The sequence below is a fragment of the Aquarana catesbeiana genome, linkage group LG06 (assembly GCF_042186555.1).
Source record: "Aquarana catesbeiana isolate 2022-GZ linkage group LG06, ASM4218655v1, whole genome shotgun sequence".
In the NCBI taxonomy this organism is placed as follows: Eukaryota; Metazoa; Chordata; class Amphibia; order Anura; family Ranidae; genus Aquarana; species Aquarana catesbeiana.
In genome coordinates, this window is record NC_133329.1 from 219,162,423 (window position 1) to 219,182,169 (window position 19,747).

Genomic DNA, 19,747 nt, shown 5'->3' on the forward strand with positions numbered 1-19,747 from the left:
AGGAAAGGGTAAAAAAAAGTGTTACCTGTGGTTTTAGTAGTGTCCCCAGAGGAGAGAATTGGTGCAGGCAGCAGGCAGGGATGTGCTTAGCAACAATAGTAATTATCCAGACAGCAGGCAGGAATATTGTCTATCGTCAGCACAGCCAAAGCATTTGTCCATAGAAATTGTCCAGGCAGAGACAGCCAACACAGCCATAATATTGGTCCTGGTACACCATTACCTCCCTGCACTCATTATTGTACCACTCTCAAGCCCTTCATAAACATACTGCCTCTTGCTACAGCTAATTATTTCCATAGTCCAGGTAGCAGGCAGAGGTGTGGTCAGTTTATGCTGCAGGCAGGGGGATGGCGGCAGTAAGTCAGCAGCAGGCTGAGGGCCGCAATCAGGTAAGACCTGTGCACAGGGGCACAGGGGTAGAGGATTCAACCCACCCAAATCTCTATGAAGCCTCCGGACTCCAGACCCTAATCCGGAAATTACGAAACCTGGAGACAACAAAAAAAAATTGTTTTCTCCATCTGGAAAAACATTTCTGGAGCCCCTCACATGTGAGACCCCTGTGTCCTACAGTAGCAGGGCAACAGATCAGTCCAAGCGGTAGGCAAAAGCAAAGTCCATAAAACAGGCCAGGGTCAGATGACGTGCAAGCAGTCCAAGTGGTAGGCAGAAGCATAGTTGGTAAAACAGGCCATGGTCAGTTCACATGTAAGCAGTCCAAACATTAAGCAGAAGTGTAGTTGATAAAACAGGCCAGGGTCGGTTCACATGTAAGCAGTCCAAACGGTTGGCAGAGGCATAGTCAAAAAACAGGCCAGAGTCAGTTCACATAGAAGGCAGTGGAATGGTTATTTGAGGAAGCATGGGAAATGGTCAGCACAGATCATGAAAATGGGGAAGTGGTTAAGAAAATGGGCTAATATTTAAGGGATGTGTGATATAGTCTGAAGCATTCACCAATGCAAAGGTCGGGTTCAAGGGGACACTGGGAACAATGGTAGCTGGTATCTCTTCGAAATCCTTTACTGCTGCATACTCCACATCTTTTTTGGCATCTTCGGCCTGCTTCAGATGGGGGAATGTGGTCTGGGAAGTGGCGTTCATGCAGTCGGCTTACAGCATCAGAGCGAAGGTTTTCTGGGGGGGGTTCTTTGATGGTAGATGAGGGACGTGACAACTTCTTCAATGAATTTTAGGAAGTGGGCAGGGCTTTCGGTGGATTTGGTGTAAATTATGTAGGCATTATAAATGGCCAAATGAATTAAATAGAGTGTACCAGAAACGGGACCTCCTTATTGCTAAATAGGGCTGAAGCATTTGGTCGTTGAAATCCACCCCCCCATGTACAGATTGTAAGCTTGTACACATTTTGGCTTTACAATGGGACCTCGTCTTCTCTGAACTTCAACTGTAGTGTCGTCATGTATGGTGAACATCATGTACACATTCCTGGTATCCTTCCACCTCAAGGCCAGCACTTCGTTGCATCTCAAAGTTGCTCTTTCTCCCCTTCGCAATTTCTTGTTTACTATGGCTTGTGGGAAGCCCTTTCTATTCTTTCTGGAGGTTCCACAGGCCAGGGTTTGTGCGAGGTATAGGTGTTTGAAAAGGGGCAGGCTGGTATATAAGTTATCCATGTATATGTGGTAACCTTTCTTCAGCAGTGGGTAGGCCAGGTCCCATACAATTTTACCAGTTGTGCCCATGTAGGCCGGGCACTCAGGGGGCTGGAGCTGGGAATCTCTTCCTTCGTATATGCGTAACGCATACAGATATCCCATGACTCTCTCGCAAAGGCTATAAAATTTCACTCCGTATTTGGCCCTTTTGCTAGGAATGTATTGTTTTATTCCTAGCCGGCCAGAAAAGGGTACCAGGGACTTATCTACACATATATGCTTATCGGGGACATAGAGTTCTGCAAATCATTGGGAAAAGAAATTAATGAGTGGGCGAAGTTTATATAATTTATCGTAATTTGGATGATTGCGGGGAGGGCACTGGGTGTTGTCATTGAAATGAAGGAAGCGCATTATCATTTCGTATCGGGACCTGGGCATTACAGAAGAGTAAATGGGCATGTGGTGAATGGGGTGGGTGGACCAATAGGCATGTCCTTCATTTTTTTTGTAAGCCCCATGTTTATGGTGAGGCCCATAAACATTTTGAACTCCTCCAGAGTCAAATCCTTCCACTCGAATGAACGGGCGTAAGAAGATTGGGGGTTGTTGGCAATATGCTGCTGGGCATATAAATTGGTCTGGTCCACGATGAGTTGCAGCAAAGTGTTGGGCAAAAATAAATTAAAACAATCAATTGCAGAAAAATTTTGAGTATTGGCCTGCACACCTGGCTGTGCCGTGAAAGGGGGAATTCTTGCTGATCCTGAGTTGGAAGGCAGCCATGTTGGATTGGCAAGACCTTCTGGGAGATATGTAGTGGCCCTGGCTCTTGGGGGACGTGGCACTCCAGTGCTGGTAGTTGGAGTTCCTGTGCTGGCATTTGGGCGTGATGCTGTGGAAGTGCTAGTACTGGGCATTTCTTGTGGCCTTTCACTGGCGGCAGCTCTAGGACTGGGCCTTTGGTTTTGGGGTCTATCGCTGGCAGCAGCGCTAGTACTGGGAATTTGATCCTGGGGTATATTGCTGGTGGCTGCCTGGTTTCCAGAGCACCGTGCTCTTTTAGGAGGGATCCATTCTTCCTCTGAATCGTTTGCCGATCCACTACTTTTGATCGGTTCAAATGCTGAATTTGATTCACAGGAATTGGTATTTGAATCTGATGAGAGCTCCCCGCTGCTCTCATCAGTCATGGAGAGGATCTGGAACGCCTCCTCACTTGTATAAAATCTTTTGGACATTTTTTCTGATGGGCTGTGTGACAGGTGACAAATTACGGTTACTGATGGGCGACAGGTGATGGGTGACAGGTGCTGGTCACTGATGGGTGACAGGTGATCGGTGACAGGTGACGGTCACTGATGGGCGACAGGTGACAGGTAACGGTTGACATTCACTGATGGCAGTCTCTGATGGTGACTGGTGCACTTTATTGGACTGATAGGTGACAGATGAGGGTCACGGATGGGTCACTGATGACGGTCACTGAAGGGTGACAGGTGCACCGCTGACAGCAGTCTCTGACAGTGACAGGTGCACTTTGTGGGCACTGACGGGTGACAGGTGCACTTTGTGGGCACTGACGGGTGACAGGTGCACTTTGTGGGCACTGACGGGTGACAGGTGCACTTTGTGGGCACTGACGGGTGACAGGTGCACTTTGTGGGCACTGACGGGTGACAGGTGCACTTTGTGGGCACTGACGGGTGACAGGTGCACTTTGTGGGCACTGACGGGTGACAGGTGCACTTTGTGGGCACTGACGGGTGACAGGTGCACTTTGTGGGCACTGACGGGTGACAGGTGCACTTTGTGGGCACTGACGGGTGACAGGTGCACTTTGTGGGCACTGACGGGTGACAGGTGCACTTTGTGGGCACTGACGGGTGACAGGTGCACTTTTATAAGTACTGATGTGGTGACTGTTGGGTGACAGCTGTAATTGGGGGGGCGATGTGACAGGTTCTCTTTGTGGTGTTGGTGCAGTACACTACAGAACACACATAGATCAGTCACTCACTGCTCCTGGCTCTTCTCTCTTCACACTGGAAATGGTGTGTGAGGAGAGAAGAGCCGGTGACAGCTAGTAACCGGTCTATGTTTACAGTTAGTGATCGGCTGTGAATGGATCACAGCCGATCACGTGGTAAATAGCCACCAGCCATTGGCTATTTACCCTTGTCGGTGACGAGCAGTGTTCCTGGGAACACGCCGCCACCGACGTGACCGCGCTGCGCGCTCCCGATCGCGCTTATGCGCGATCTAAAGCGGGAATACCCTTTGTGATCGGCCGTGACGTAATCGCGGCCAATCACATGGTGAACAGCCATGCCCAATGGCTGTTCACCCCTGTCGGTGACGCGCTGTGTCCTGGGGACACGGCGACATCGACAAAGCAGGGCTGCGCGCCCGCGATCGTGTTAATTTTTGAAGTTCAGGCCCCAGTGACTTTAAAGGGGTTTCGATATTCGGGTCTGAACTTTCACGGTGTTCGAAAGTTCTGATGCGAACCGAACAGGGGTCCATTCGGCCCAACTCTACTGGTGGTGGGCTGCTGGCATACGTGTTGCAAAGGACCTGTAACACCCTTTACGTTACTATCATCCCTGTCATGCTTATGAGATATAGCAGGGGGTAGACATGAAAGGTAAGGAGTGAGGAGGAGAATTGTGTCCCTTGTGTGTGGCTTTCAGGTGGTTAAATGCCTTGTCAGGCATGTGGTACCCAAATGGCTGGTGTTTTTGCCACACTTAATCTGCTTGCAGCTGCGACCAGCTGCTCGTGTGCTAAAAAAGCCCCACACAGCTGAGCTGTGGGAAGTGGGCTGGGAGATAACAGCTCCACAATCTGATGGAATAGGGTGTCTGTTCTTTATTCTTCCATGATGGCTGCCTCTGGAGGACATCCTGCCTCATTTGGGTTGTTTCAAACCCTCACTTTCCTCCTCTGCTCTATCCGACACCAGTCTCACTGACATCATCATCATCGTCATCGTCATCGTCATCGTCATCGTCATCATCATCGTCATCATCGTTTTTTTATCAGTGTTCTCCCTTCTCTGTAGGCTCATGTTACTCACTTCCTCTACCTCAGATCCAACATCAGAATCAAGTAATGTCTGTGCATCCTCAAGAAGCAAGTGGCTGACTCTGTGTTCAAATAAGTCAGCTGACTCCTCCATACATGATGCTGGGGCTATGGCAGGACTAGCTGTGGACAAGCTGTGGTGGACTGCACACTAGTGTCAGCTTGGGTCATAGAGGATGAGGCAGATGAGGATGGTTTAATAAGCCAGTCCACCATCTCCTATGCATAATGTGGCTGGTTAACACAGGCAACATCCCTAAACTGAGACAAATGTGCCCTGCCTGAGGATGGACCAAGTCCACCTTTGCCCGTGCACACAGACATTTCTGGCCTCCTCATAGTGGCAAGGGAATATCTGCCTCTCCTTGTTGGCCTCCCAGACAGGGTGGGGGGGATATTACCCAAATTTGATAGAAACTAAGAAATGTGTAATTGGATGCACTTTTTTGAATGAAAAGTGGTGTTTGGTGTGCTCTAAATTGAGGACTGATGTTGACAGAAATGTAAAATCTATTAAAAAAAAAATAAAAAATGGGGGGGAAAACCAGCATCGCAGTCAGAAAAACTGCGGCTGACAAATTAAAAAAGGGGCAGAAGGGGGACCAAAAAAAAAACCCCCAAAAAAATGCAGCAAAAAAAAGGGTATACAGCACTAAATATTATGTAATGCGGTGTTAAACACAACAGGGCTTCTATATATTTATAATAAAATTATATTCTTTTGGTGTTTCATACTCCCTTCCCCTCTCTTTTCTTTCCAGATACGGTTGGTTCTATCATGTGTGTGATTCCTGCCTACTATTGGCTGTTATAGTCCCTCCCTGTACAGCTTCTTATTGACAATCTGAGTTAAGCTTTAATATGAGTAAGTATGGTTTGGTGGGCGGGTGCCTTGGTCCAGACTTAACTTTTAGTTGTCCTCCCATGGTCTGCCTATTTATAACATTGCTACCTGGTTTGCCCCATTTTAGTATATTAAGCTTTGGCTGTGGGTGTTTGTTCTGGTCTTTATTTCCCTCCCCCTTACCACTCTCCCTGCAAAAGTATAAAATGCTTTGATGGATGTAAGTGTGTGTGTGTGTGTGTGTGTGTGTGTGTGTGTATGTGTGTATATATATATATATATATATATATATATATATATATATATATATATATATATATATATATATATATATATATATATATATATATATATATATATATATATTACACACACACACACACACACACACACACACACACACACACACACACACACTTACATCCATCAAAGCATTTTATACTTTTGCAGGGAGAGTGGTAAGGGGGAGGAAAAATAGACCCGAACAAACACACATGTTTAATGTTCTTTACATTATTTGTTTGCTTTAACCATATCCATTTTCTGTGTACAAGCGTGGAGCTTGAGGAAGGAAGTTATGTGGAACGCATTGATCCTACTTGCTTATAAAAGACACTGATTTCTTGTTATTGTAAAAATATGCTTGGATTTGGCCTATAATGTGATTGGATGTATATCGGGAACAATTGTGTTTTTATCACATGATTGCATATCTTTGTATCTCTCAGTTTGGCACACTTTAAAGTCCTCAAATTTACAATGTATAAAAGCTTAAATACAAAATGTACAAACTATTTATAAAGTAATTGTTTGCAAAGCTAAAACTACAAATGTAAATAAAATGTAAAATGTTGGGCTGAAGAGTACTTGGACAGGAGATGCAGACACAGATCTGACTCACTCTGAAAATGAAAAATTTTGGGTATGAATGAAAATTGTGATATTGGACTCTAAAATCCTGAGGGTGCTCGTTCTGGACATTATTATTTGGCTTTTGATGCATTGGTTTGTTATCAATGTGTTTGTAATAATTCAAAGCGTATTATTTTTATTTTGCAGCTGAGGGGTTTGGATGATGATTGGTTTATTGTATATATTTTTTGTCATCTCTGTGTCATCCTCTCTGTCTGGGGTCCCAAGGATTGGTTGTCTTTGGGCAGACCATCCTAAAAATATATAAAGAAATAATCTGCGCTAAATGTAACTCCCTAAAATACCAGTTAACAACTGCACTCACTGTATTGCACCTATCAATACTAAACCAAGTATACAAAAAAAGTGTTGCGCTGTTAGAGTGCTAAATTAAATGAATCAGGTAATATGCAGTGCTATCATAACACCAACATTCCTTAAAGTGATACTAAAGTCTTGTTTTTTTATTTTAAAAAAACAAACATGTTATGCTTACCTGCTCTCACAGAACAACCCTGATCTTCCTCTTCTCGGGTCCCTCGCCGGTGCTCCTGGCCCCTCCCTCCTGTCGAGTGCCTCTACAGCAAGCAGCTTGCTATGAGAGCATCCAAGCCAAGCCACAGCTCTGTGTGTTCATTCAGACACGGAACTGCAGTTTGGCCCCGCCCCCTCTCTCTACTCAGTGGCTAACTGACTTTGACAGCCGTGAGAGCCAATGGCACCACTGCTGTGTCTCAGCCAATCTGGAGGGAGAGTACCAGATGGCTGAGGCACTCGATTTATTAAATATTCCCATATGTAATATCAATGGTGAAAGTAGTACTGCACAGGTGCTTATCCTCTCACAGTAGTTTTGTTTTTTTTTTTTTTTTTTTTTTTTTAAAGCCAGTGTATTGCAAAACACACCCAAAAACTTCCACCCGGTGCCAAAAAAAGTGCACAGACATAAAGAGTGACACACAAAAACGTGCAATGGGTATTACACTGATCCTCCACTAGGGAAGGAACTTACCCTGATCCCCCAGGGCATTAGGCTCCAGACGGGGACTGAGGTACCTCACATGGGACCATCTGGCCAAAACCAGGCGGACCCCCATTCTCTGGAAGGTCTGCGGAAACAGACCCACCCAAGTACTAGGTGGGACTCCCCCGAAGGGAGACCCCATGAGAGAGGACAAACCAAGCCAGAAGGCCTATGTTCACCGCCTCCCAAAACTTTCAAAGTAGGCCCGAGGACCCACACCCTACTCATCACACTGACAAACGTGACAACACCAAACAAAAAAATATAAAAAAAAAAGTGATGCACACAGGGGTAAATAAAAAGAAAGTGGGGAGAAGGAAGATGAGAAGAAGTGAAAGTGGCCATTGTGCAATACAATGACTGGCCCTTTGGCCAGGAATAAAAATTTCCCCTGGTCCTAGCCAAAAGGCTCGGCCCTAGAGGCAGGTGCGAAAAACGTGTGTTGTGGTGAAGTGACCTTGGTGATATAAATCAAGTGCCTGAACACTGTGACTGTACGGCACCCCTGAACTGCCACTTCAGGGGCACATTCACCACTGGCTTTTCGTACAACTCTGACCAACAACCCAGACCATCACAGCCCCCACTCCACACAGGAAGGACTGAAGTTCTGGGAGCTCAGGGAGAGCCCTTAACCATCAGGCTCAACCTTCACTCCCATCCCTCCCTCCTAATTACACTCAAGAGATACTAACCACTCCCCCTCAGGAGGAGGAGCCGGTGTTCCAGCACTTGGAGCACTACTGTTAAAGGGGGAAGGAGGAAGGGCCATTGCAAATGCAGAGATGGTGTACCTTGCTGCGGCGAGGTAGGATGGAAGTCCAGCTAGAGAAAACTGAAAAAAGGAAAGGATATCCAAAAACGAGGGGGGGGGTGGTTTGCTCGATTTGTTCTAGAGCTATTTTCATTTTAGCCTGGAAATCCACTTTAAAGTCAATGTGCATGTAAAGGCAGGTGTCCCAATACTTTTGACAATATAGTGTATATATGCTCACTACATTTATTCTACAGATGTGTTGCAGATAACAATTGATGAATGATAACTTGTTAATGTTGATTACATGGATTTATTAAAATACTTTATTGGCTTCATCCATTTTGTTGATGTCTGCTATGTGTATGGTTGGTGCTGAAAAGTAAGAGCTGGTCGTTGTGTTGCATTTGTTAAAATATGATTTTTTTATATTAATCAGACATAACATTACACAATAGAGGTTGGTCATAGATTACTGTCAGGTTTTTTGGCTTGAGTAGATTTCTCAAACAAATGCTGTTTCATACAATGGGTATGTGGATACCATTGTTGTATTCAAATTGACAGTTTGAATAGGCCATTCGCTCTATAGCGACAGTAAACAAGTAAGAGACTTACTTGTTTGATATTCTTTCAGCTCTCAAACTGAAACAATGACTGTTAGTCGGTTGTTATGGAAACAAGTTTGTAACCGTTAACTTTTGGTAACACACTTGTATAAATAAAAAAGATGAGTAGACAGGGAGACACACAGATCATGAGGCTGGAAGATCAGAAGCCACTCATGATAGAAGAAAAGTGCCTGATTTCCAGAAGAATCATTGCCAATGGAGATCACGAACATACAGTAACAGAAGATAAGTAACCTTTAAGTGTATTTGTACTGTTATAGACCATAGGCTGTTCATTTGCTAGGCATTTTGCTTGTTATAGATATCTGTCAGTCTTGTATAGTAGTCCTAATATTGTAATAGTTTTGTATGTACAGTAGGGATGAGCCGAACACCCCCCTGTTCGGTTCGCACCAGAACATGCGAACAGGCAAAAAATTTATTCAAACACGCGAACACAGTTAAAGTCTATGGGACTCGAACATGAATAATCAAAAGTGCTAATTTTAAAGGCTTATATGCAAGTTATTGTCATAAAAAGTGTTTGGGGACCTGGGTCCTTCCCCAGGGGACATGGATCAATGCAAAAAAAGTTTTAAAAACTGCAGTTTTTTCGGGAGCAGTGATTTTAATAATGCTTAAAGTGAAACAATAAAAGTGTAATATTCCTTTAAATTTCATACCTGGGGGGTGTCTATAGTATGCCTGTAAACGGGCACATGTTTCCCGTGTTTAGAACAGTCTGACAGCAAAATGACATTTCAAAGGAAAAAAAGTAATTTAAAACTACTTGCGGCTATTAATGAATTGTCGGCTTAACAATACACATAAAAGTTCATTGATAAAAACGGCATGGGAATTCCCCACAGGTGAACCCCGAACCAAAATAAAAAAAAAAAAATGGCGCGGGGGTTCCCCTAAATTCCATACCAGGCCCTTCAGGTCTGGTATGGGTATTAAGGGGAACCCCAGCCAAATTTAAAAAGAAGAAAAATGGCGTGGGGGTTCCCCTCAAAATCTATACCAGACCTTTCAGGTCTGGTATGGATTTTAAGGGGAACCCCGCGCCAAAATTAAAAGGAAAAAGGCATGGGGTCCCCCCAAAAATCCATACCAGACCCTTATCTGAGCACGCAACCTGGCAGGCCACAGGAAAAGAGGGGGGATGAGAGAGCACCCCCCTCCTGAACCGTACCAGGCCACATGCCCTCAACATTGGGAGGGTGCTTTGGGGTAGCCCCCCAAAGCACCTTGTCCCCATGTTTATGGGAACAAGGGCCTCATCCTCACAACCCTTGCCCGGTGGTTGTGGGGGTCTGCGGGTGGGGGGCTTATCAGAATCTGGAAGCCCCCTTTAACAAGAGGACCCCCAGATCCTGCCCCCCGTGTGAAATGGCAAGGGGGTACCCCTGCCATTTCACAAAAAAACTGTCAAAAATGTTAAAAATGACAAGAGACAGTTTTTGACAATTTCTTCATTTAAAGTCTTCTTTTTTCCATCTTCTTTCTTCTATCTTCCTTCGGTCTCTTCCTCCATCTTATTCTTCTTTCCCTGTGGGGAAATCCCATGCCATTTTTATCAATGAACTTTTATGTGTATTGTTGGACCGACAATTCATTAATAGCCGCAAGTAGTTTTAAATGACTTTTTTCCTTTGAAATGTCATTTTGCTGTCAGACTGTTCTAAACACGGGAAACATGCGCCCCTTTACAGGCATACTATAGACACCCCCCAGGTACGAAATGTAAAGGAATATTACAATTTTATTGTTTCACTTTAAGCATTATTAAAATCACTGCTCCCGAAAAAACGTCAGTTTTTAAAACTTTTTTTTGCATTGATCCATGTCCCCTGGGGCAGGACCCAGGTCCCCAAACACTTTTATGACAATACCATGCATATAAGCCTATAAAATTAGCACTATTGATTTCTCCCATAGACTTTTAAAGGGTGTTCCGCGGCTTTCGAATTTGCCGCGAACACCCCAAATTGTTCGCTGTTCGGCGAACTGGCGAACAGCCGATTATAGAGTCGAACATGAGTTCGACTCAAACTCGAAGCTCATCCCTAATGTACAGCATCTTTGTATAGCAAAAGCACATTTACACACTGAAGATGTCTCAGCTTCCTTGCTTATACCACAAAGTAACCTTGCTAGATAGACACAAGCAAAACACTTGGGGGCTCGTGCCGCGATCTGTGCTATAATTCAATTGAAGCAGACCTGTTTTTCTGTAGTGTGTTGTGTAGCTTGTGCTAGGTAAAATGCTGCATAAGCTGTTTAGGAAAAGCAAGTCTGCAGAGGGTTCTGGTGGCCAGAAGGAAGTGTGCAGCTTAACTATCTGGGCCAGAGACAATGACCTACTTTATTGGTTTCATCCATTTTGTTGATGTCTGCTATATGTGTATGGTTGGTGCTGAAAAGTAAGAGCTGGTCGTTGTGTTGCATTTGTTAAAATATGATTTTTTTATATTAATCAGACATAACATTACACAATAGTGGTTGGTCATAGAGTACTGTCAGGTTTTTTGGCTTGAGTAGATTTCTCAAACAAATGCTATTTCATACAATGGGTACGTAGATACCATTGTTGTATTCAAATTGACAGTTTGAATAGGCTATTGTCTCTATAGCTACAGTAAACAAGTAAGAGACTTACTTGTTTGATATTCTTTCAGCTCTCAAACTGAAAGAATGACTGTTAGTCGGTTGAGGCTAGGATTCAGACTCATCCATGTTTTTATGGACCCTGCTTGGTTGCATGCATTGGTTTCTGATGTTAAGAAAAGGAGAAATTGGCGCAAGATGTCACCAAATCATGCAAAGGGAAAAACAATAATGAAATAACAATACAAAAAGGTCTTAAATGTTCCCAAGTAATGATATAAATTGTGGTATGGCTAAAAAGTCCCAAATAAAAAGAACTCCAAAGTCAATAAAAACAAATGAAAATGATGCTGAACACTAGCAGCAGCTCCCTTGAGAGTTGAAGCAAACTCTGAAAGACAATAGTGGAAAAGAAAAACAAGGTGCGCCAATCTAAGTGCAGTATCAAAAACCAGAATTGAATATAATTGATTAAAAACAGCGGCCAAATGGCTACTCACAATGTTGCAGTAAAAACAGGCACATAAAAGCAAGGTGGGTGGTCCACAGACATTATGCCAACTGCTTCCAATGCAGGATCCGAGGGTGTTCCAGAGCACTGTGGAGGGGCTGTCCACAGTGTAGATCTTCAGCTGGTCAGTGTAGGAATGTTATGGGGGAGAGAAACCCAGGTGTCTGCACGGTAGAGCCATCAGAGGGATCGATCGATAGCCCAGGACACAGGAACCGGAAGGAGACCAGCGTGGAACGCACCGGATGCTGGATGATGGACAGCGGAAGTGTTGTGTAGACGTGTCAGATGACGCGTTTCAATGTATCTGCATTTTCCTCAGATCTAATAGGCTAGTAGAATAGGCTGGGTTTATATAGAAATATTGGAAGCCGTCGCTACATGACGGCGTGTGCCCCGACCCGGAAATGATGATAGTATAACAAGGAATCAAGGAAGGGACTACAGCAATGAGAATAATATACACGAGGAATCATACCAAAGATGAAAAAGGAAAAATGAAAAATAGAGAAAAGAAAAGAGAAGAAAAGAAGAAAAAAATTGAAAAAAAAAAATTAATAAGAATAATGAATGTGGAAAATAAATGTAAAGAATAAAATAAATAAATAAGTGGCTGAAAAATCAAAAATATGAAAAATTAAAAAATTAAAAAATAAAAAATAATGAAAAATAATACGAAATATATATAATGAAAATAAAAGAGAAAAAAAAATGAATTGATAAATAAAAGAATATAAATGAAAAATTAAATAAATAAATGAATGAATAAAGAGTATGTATTAATGAAGATAATGATTAAATAATGAAATTGTGATAAAGAAATATAATGAGAATGAAAATAGTTACTGAAAATGAAAAAAGGTGATAAATAAAAAACTGTAAAACATAATAATGAAGAACTGTGAAAATGAAATAATCAAAAAATCAAGAAATGCGAAACCAAAAATGAAAAACTGTAAAAAATCATGGGTAAAATTGAAGAAAATGAAAAATATAAATATAAAGAAAAAGGGAAAAAACATGTATAAATGTGTGAACCAGAAAAATATAATATTTTATACCTTAAAGTATATAAAAGAGAAAAATGGGCTGGTGTAGAAAAAAGCCCATGTGCAAAATATGGCAATGTGAACAATTACTGAGACAATTATTAAATATACGGAAAACAGGAAATACAAAATGGGCCAATAAGATAGTAAACTCAACATGGCAAACTAAAATGTGTGTATAATAAAGATGGGGCCTTACCATGAGAGTCATCAAGACAATAGTATATAATAAATATCTCCAAACCAGAAGATGGTAATATTCAAAAATCAGGAAACTATTATGTAACTGTGTTAATTTCTATCTCTTCATTCAGGCCATTGGGTGTCATACTGTTTAAAGTATATATCCAGAAAGTTTCTTGCCTACATAGGCGTTGGAATCTTTCTGCTGAAGAGAAATGGTCTGGTATGGATTCAATGAGCCATACGTTTAGATCAGAAATATTTTGTTGATGATGAGTAGTAAAGTGACGTGCAGTACTGTATTGAGGGTTGTTGGCTTGCACTGCTCTTCTGTGATCTCCAAACCTGGCACGTAGGGTTCTAATTCTTCTGCCCACATAAAGGAGCCCACAGAGGCAAGAGATGCAGTATACAACATAAGTTGTGGAACAGTTGAAAAAAGATTTAAGGGTGTATTGATTTCCATTGGTACTGAAGGTTTTCTTACCATGTTGCACCGGTACATACCAATTAATGGAATGAGGGTAAGTTGTTTGAATGTGGACGATTTTTTCTGAGATGGAATTTTGCTTGGGGCAATTTTTGCCTTAATATTTGGAGCCCTACGATAGGCAAATTTTGGGGCAGAAGATAAAGAGGGTGATAAGTGAGGATCTTGGGTCAGGATGGACCAATGTTTTTTAATGATAAATTCCATTTTTTTATAACTCGCATGAAATTGTGTAATAAATCTTGCTGTTGGTTCAGTATTTTGATTCTTAGATTTAAGGGGAATATCTGTCAAGTAGTAAGAGGCAGCTTCGTGGATGGTCTGGGCCGGGTAACCCTTGTCTTTAAATTTCTTAGAAAGGGTGGTACATTGTGTTCTATAGTCCTCCAATCTAGTGAAATTTCTCCTGAGTCTGTGGAACTGACTTTTGGGTATATTGTTAACCCATCTCGGGTGATGACAGCTGGATTGTTCAGAATGAAAAAGTTCCAAGTCCAAAAAGCAGATAGAATCCGGATCAATGACAGATGTAAATGATAAACTGAATGGATTGTTATTACAAAAAGTAATGAATTCCTGAACGGAATTGGGGGGACCATCCCAGATGATAATAATGTCATCTATATACCGTCCATAGAAGACCAGGTGTGCTGAAAAGGGATTATTATCCCAAATACACCTGGTCTCCCATAGTCCCATGGTCAAGTTTGCGTAACTCGGTGCGAAGTTGGCACCCATGGCTGTCCCTTGCTTCTGTAAATAAAACTGGCCATCAAAGATAAAATAATTATGTTCTAAACAAAACTTAGTGGCCAAAATAATAAAATCTATTTGTGATAAATTTAAAAGAGGGTTGGAATTGAGTTAATGTGAAACTGCCTTGTGTCCTACTTCATGGGGTATGGACGTTTAGAGAGAACACACATCCAAAGATACCCATAAGTAGGGGGGCTCCCATCTGTAAGGTTGTAAAAGCTCAATTAGGTGGGTCCCGTCTATAATATAGGATGGGAGAGACTGGGCCAATGGTTGTAAAAATTGATCTATATATAATGAATAGCTGGTGGTAATGCTATTCATAGATGCCACTATGGGACGGCCTGGTGGGTTATTTGTGTCTTTGTGTATCTTGGGTAAATGATACAGGTATGGGACTTGGAAGAAGGGTTTTTGGAAAAAAGCTGCCTCCGATTTGCTGAGGATGCCCTGGGCCAATGCTTGTGAAACAATGACCCTGGACTCCTCCATAAATTGTACTAATGGATCACTTTTTAGCTTTTCCTGTGTCCTGGGCTATCGCTCGATCCCTCTGCTGGCTCTACCGTGCAGACACCTGGGTTCCTCTCCCCCCTAACATTCCTACACTGACCAGCTGAAGACCTACACTGCGGACAGCCCCTCCCCAGTGCTCTGGAACACCCTCGGATCCTGCATTGGAAGCAGTTGGCATGATGTCTGTGGACCACCCACCTTGCTTTTATGTGCCTGTTTTTACTGCAACATTGTGAGTAGCCATTTGGCCGCTGTTTTTAATCAATTATAATAAATTCTGGTTTTTGATACTGCACTTAGATTGGCGCACCTTGTTTTTCTTTTCCACTGGTTTCTGATGTTAGGGAGGATCTGACTGGGGCATAGTATAATATAGTAAGCGGACCAAATTTCAACTTTCCAGATCCTTTCTAAATGGTCAACTTTGAGAAAAGACTGATAAAAACTCAACCAACCACTTGGCACTATACTCATAATACATTAAATATAAATAAACGGAGGGTGAGATTGCTCTAATCATTGGGATATACTGTAGCTGTGGTTTTACATTTTTTTTACAAATAAATATGTAAAGTGTGGCATGCATTTGTATTCAGTCTCCCCGAGTCAATACTTTCTAGAACCACCTTTCACTGCAATTACAGCTGAAAGTCTTTTTGGGTATGCTTTGCACATCTAGAGAATGCCATTTTTGCACCATTCTGCTTTACAAAATAAGCAAGCTCTGTCAGATTGGATGGAGAGTGTCTGTTAACAGCAATTTTATTTTTTATAAATCTTTATTTATAAAAGACATGGTATCACATTGCAAAATTATAAAACTGTGAATATAGAATTATATCCATCTAGATAAATGGTTTTTAGGTGATATACCAGTCAGTTTTTCTTGTTATGTAACAAAAAGAATGAATAATATAGAAAGAAAAACAAAAGAAAAACATAAACATCAATACTATCAGTAATGTACTAGACAGTCACTTTCTAACTGGTGTAGCTAGTGTTGATAAAAAGAAAAAGGGAAAAAATAAACCAACAATCCAAAAAATATAAATAAACGTGCCTGCGCTGAAAAAACAGATATATCCCAATAGTTGGAAGGTGCATATATGTGTAAAACTATACTACAAAGTTTCAATATAAAAAAAAAAAAAAAAAAAATGCTAGTAATATATAAATTATAGAATGAATACAATAAAAGTATCCCATAAAGTGCAACATGCAAAAAAACAATATATATATGTGGTTATAAATATAAGATCAAAGTGCAAAATCAAGTGTCCACATTTAAAAAGTTCAATTCATTGATATCAACACATAAAGTGCAAGTAAGTGGTGTCCACAAAAAACAGTGTTCCTCATGCTCCTCCTTAATGGTGTTCACAATCCAGCATGCTTCAGTGCTCTCCTGTGACCCCCCACTTGTGCTTGCGCTCACCTCTGAGCGTGTGACACGGTAATTAAAAGGTGTCTAAACACGCATTGGAGCCACCCCTTGGGCTCATACAGGGTATGCTGGTATAAACTCCACCACTCTCAGATGTCATCAGATAGTTTCACATACAAGAAAGAAAAAGCTCCATAGTGTGATACAGTAGGGATTTATTTAAAATATATTAAAACTTCCCTCCAGAAGGGTACTCACAATATGTAGGTGCGTGAGTGCACCAATCTTTCCAGAGAGTGTTTGTATAAAACAAGCGTTTGTATGGTGTGCGGTGTGTCGTTCCTCATCTTCCTCTGTTGCTGACAGCTACGTCCTACCCCTCCCCGATGCGTATTCGGCACAGGGATCACGTGCCTTCCTCTGGGGGATCCCTGTGCTGAATACGCGTCGGGGAGGGGTAGGACGGAGCTGTCAGCTGACTTTCCATCAATTTACCACAGCAGGCATTACTGTCATCCACCCAGGAACCAAAAATCCTGTCTTTTCCCCAGGCAGAAGCCACTGATATCCTCCCAGCGGGGCCAGAGGTGACACAGGGGGCATCGGGTCTAAATTAGTATTTAAGCTGGGTCGTCAATGGAGACGCAAAGATTGACACTCCCCTCTGCTCCCGGGCCAACCATGGGGCATATGCCAGATTTCTTCCCGCTATATATTTTTCTAATGAGACCCATATTTTGGAGTGTGTGTGGAAGCGCCAATTTAGTATCCTTTGTAGGACCATAGCTCGATAATAATTTTGCGCGCCTGGAAGGCTCAGGCCCCCTGCATCCCTGTGGCGCCTCAGTAATCTAATGGTGATTCTCGGTCTCTTATTGTTCCACACAGAGGTGGATATGATACTGGATAATTGAGTAAAAAAACTCTTAGGTAAGGCCACAGGTATCATCTGCATGTAAAACAGTACACGGGGTAGGACATTCATTTTAATAATATTAAGTCTTCCAGTCCAAGTGAAGGCTGTCTTAGCCCACTGAGTCAAGTCTTTCCTCACATTTGTTATTAGGGAAGGAAAATTAGTGGTAAATAAGGTTTCAAATCTATCCGTCAGTCTTATACCTAAGTATTTTAGGGATGATTTAGTCCAGGTGAACGGGAAGGCAGTTTTTAATCGATCTGTCAGGGAGGGTGTCATTTGAATGGGTAATATCTCTGATTGCGTGTAGTTAATTTTGAAATTAGACAACTCCCCGAAGTTTTGGAGTTCCCGCATCAGATCGGGCAACGAGACCAGAGGCTCTTTGATGTGGAATAGCACATCGTCAGCATAGGCCGAAATTTATGCTCTGTAGGACCTACCGCAAGCCCCTTAATGTCTGGGTTTGCCCTAACAGTGCGCAGGAATGGTTCCAGCACAAGGGCGAACAAGAGTGGGGAAAGAGGGCACCCCTGCCTCGTGCCATTTCTGATCGGGAATCTCGTGGAGAGGAAACCATTCACTTTTACTTGAGCATGTGGGTCTGAGTATAGGGCCATTATCCAAGTAAGCATATGGGAGCGAAGGCCCAAAGCTTCCAGCGTAGCCTGTAAAAAAGTCCAGTCCACCCGATCGAAGGCTTTCTCCGCATCGGTGGACAAGATCAAGTAAGGGGGGGGCATGGGAGATGCTCGGGCCCAATGAATTAGGTGGATTGCTCTGATTGAGTTGTCCCTAGCTTCCCTGCCGGTGATGAACCCTGTTTGATTGGGGTGGACTATTAGTGGGATTAGTTGTTTTAGTCTGGTCGCAAGAATCTTGGCTAGTATTTTAATATCTACGTTGAGAAGGGATATTGGTCTGTAGCTTTGGGTCATAGTGGGGTCTTTCCCTTCTTTAGGTATTACTGAAATGTGAGCTAGTAAGGCTTCACTAGGGATAACTGCGCCGTCTGCTATGGAATTAAAGTAGCTACACATTGATTCGGATAGCAGAGGTAAAAACATCTTGTAATAGGCCTTGGAGAACCCATCTGGGCCTGGGCTCTTTCCGTTGGGCAGAGAATTCACCGTGGATTCTATCTCAGTGACAGTGATGGGTGCTTCTAACGCGGAACATTGTTCGTCTGTCAGTGCTGGCAGTCCAGAAGCAGTCAGGTATGTTTGGATGGCTGTTTTCCGTACAGCCTGGGCCTCTGGGGTCTGTGTCGAATTTAGGTTATATAATGTTTTGTAATAGTCCCGGAATCCAGAGGCTATCTGGGAGGGCCTAACTGTGTACTCACTTGTGAGGAGGCGTAACTTATGCACATACATGAGTGCTCGTTTTTTTCCTAAGGGCTCTAGCCAACATACGCCCACATTTGTTGCCATGTTCATAGTATTTGTGCGATAAATATCGCATTCGCCTGCCTGCCTGCCTGTCTGTCCAGCAGTCGAGAGAACAATTCTCTCAAGTGTGTCAAAGCCCTCAGAGCCTCCGGGTCACTGTTCTGCTTGTGTCTAAGTTCCGCCTGCTGAAGCGCCTGAAGCACCCTATCAAAGTCTGCTTGCCTAGCTTTCTTCAATCTAGATCCCTGAGAGATCAGTTTGCCTCTCACCACTGCTTTGTGGCCCTCCCACACAATCCCCCTACTCAACCCCTCTGTAGTGTTTTCTTTAAAGTAGTGGGACAGGACCTCTTTAACCTCAGAAACCACTACAGCATCGTCCAACAGAGATTCGTTTAAGCGCCACGACCAAGTCCTACGGCTACTCTGTGGCAAAACCAGGGAGGCCATTACTGGGGCATGATCAGAGATTGTTATATTTCCAATGGACGAGGACTGCAGCAGCTCCAGGGCCAAGTGATCTACACAGATCAGGTCTATACGGGTATAGACATCATGTGTTTTTGAATAGTAGCTGTAGTCCCTGTCAACCGGGTGAAAAATTTGCCAACTATCTAGGAGTCGGTGAGTTTGTAGGGTTTTACGAAAGTGTTTTAGAAAAGCGTGCGAATGGGAAGGGCGCTTATGTGAGGTGTCTAGTTGGGGGTCAGGGCTGATATTAAAATCGCCTCCCAAGATCAGAGGGCCCTCTCTAAATTCTGCCAGTCTATCAAGTGTATTGTCTATGAAGGTGAGTTGGTTTGAATTAGGGGCAATTGTAATCTTCTGCCCAGCTATGATCCCCTTAAGAAAGACATATCTCCCCAAGGAGTCTACCTGAGTGTCAATTACTTGGAGGGGGCAAGACTTATGTATGGCAATAGCCGTACCTCTTGATTTCGCAGTGGGTGAACTGCTGAGGAACCATTGGGTATATATATGATTGGGCAATTTTGGCAATGAGTGTGGAGTGAAATGCGTCTCCTGTAAAAGAACCACCTGAGCGCTTAAGTTCCCACCATAATTTACTACGTTTGCATGGGGAGCAG